Below are 1,917 nucleotides of genomic sequence, written 5' to 3' on the forward strand. Positions count from 1 at the left end.
AGTGTGATTTAGAGTTTGAGCGAGGATCTTTCCAGCATTCCTTTGGTATCCCTAGGATCCGGTCTAAGTGGATCTTGGGTATCCCTTTTAATTGCCTTTAGTCTATACGTGGCCAATTTCAACTTGTCTTGCTCCTATTTTAACGTATTATCTATGAATCAATCCTCTTGCAATAACTCCTAGAGTCTGGGAGTTATTGCTAATCTTTTAAAAGTGGAGAAAACATTCAAATTCTTGGTCTCATTAAACTACCTAGGAATAATAATAGCCGTTTGCAGTGGAACGTATTTAGGCAATTATTAATCATACTCGTGGTACTTGGTTGACACAGACGTACTGACGAACAAACAGGCACAGTTGATAACATTACAGACACACACAATTGCAATCATGCACTCACGCACACACACGAACACACACACACACACACAAATATATATATATATATATATATATATATATATATATATATATATATATATATATATATATATATATATATATATATATAAAGAACTTAAAGACGTATCTCTTATTTCTTCTCAAAAAATGTATGGTATGGTATTTCTATATAAGTCACCGTAATTTCTACTCAGTTGAAGCAGATCCATAGGCCATCTTAGCAAGCTAGGGTCAGGTAGGCCCAGGTAATAACTGCGGATGACTCGGCAGTTGGCTCCCCAAAACTCCTCATCCTTTACTCATTGGGATAGTAAGGTAGTGAGTGCTGTTTGCATTCAAGACCTCGAGATCGCGAGTCGATGATGATCTCATTATTATTATTATTATTATTATTATTATTATTATTATTATTATTATTAGTTAAGCTACAACCCTAGTTGGAAAAACAAGATGCCCAAGGGTTCCAACAGGGAAAGATAGCCCAATTAGAAAATGAAACTAGGAAAGAAATAAATTACAAGAGAAGTAATGAACAGTTAGAATAGAATATTTTAAGACCAGTAACAACCTTAAAATAGATCTTTCATACATAATCTATCAAGTCTTCAACAAAAAACAAGAGGAAGAGAAATAAAATAGAATAGTGTGCTGGAATGTACCCTCAAGCAAGACAACTCTACCCTAAGACAGTGGAAAACAATGGTTTGATTTTGGAGTGTCCTTCTCCCAGAAGAGATGCTTACCATAGCTACAGTCTCTCTTCTTCCTTTACCCAGAGGAAAATAGCCCCTGAACAATTACAGTGCAGTAGTTAACCCCTTGAGCGTAGAAGAATTGTTTGATAATCTCAGTATTGTCGGGTGTATGAGGACAGAGGAGAATGTGGAAAGAATAGGCCCGACTATTCTGTGTATGTGTAGACAAAGGAAAAATTAGCTGTAACCAGCGAGAGGGATCCAATGTAGTATTATCTTGCCAATCAAAGGACCCAATAACTCTCTAGCGGTAGTATCTCGATGGGAGGCGGTGCCTTATCCACCATACTTCCCTTAAGGTTATATTGAACTTGAAGCCTCACTCGGTTATATTCAAGATCAGTTTTTGTTTTATCAGTATGTTCGTAAATACGTTCATCAACATCGCTGTTGAAATCATCTTGTGGGCTTAGAAGCTGGAGAATTGAAGAACTCATAGATTAAGTTATCTGTAGTGACACTGTAAGCAATAGAAGAGAGAGCACTGTGTTCTGTAGTTAATACAATGAGTCAGACTTTGGTTATATGCAGGAAGTTTGCACTTGACCCTGTTAAGGGATCCTGATATCTATCGGCTTATCTTTGCATTTATGTATGGTAATGGAGTTGTAATAATCGTGTCTAATTATAGATGTCTTAATCATCCTGTAAATATGTCCTCTGTGGACATAGCTACGCATTTTTTTTTTTTTTTTACATTTCCTTGTTTTATTGGTAGGTTTTTGTTAATTCATGATTATTTATGAAAACAACAGTCTTC

Source organism: Palaemon carinicauda, chromosome 35 (genome assembly GCF_036898095.1).
Source record: "Palaemon carinicauda isolate YSFRI2023 chromosome 35, ASM3689809v2, whole genome shotgun sequence".
Taxonomy (NCBI): domain Eukaryota; kingdom Metazoa; phylum Arthropoda; class Malacostraca; order Decapoda; family Palaemonidae; genus Palaemon; species Palaemon carinicauda.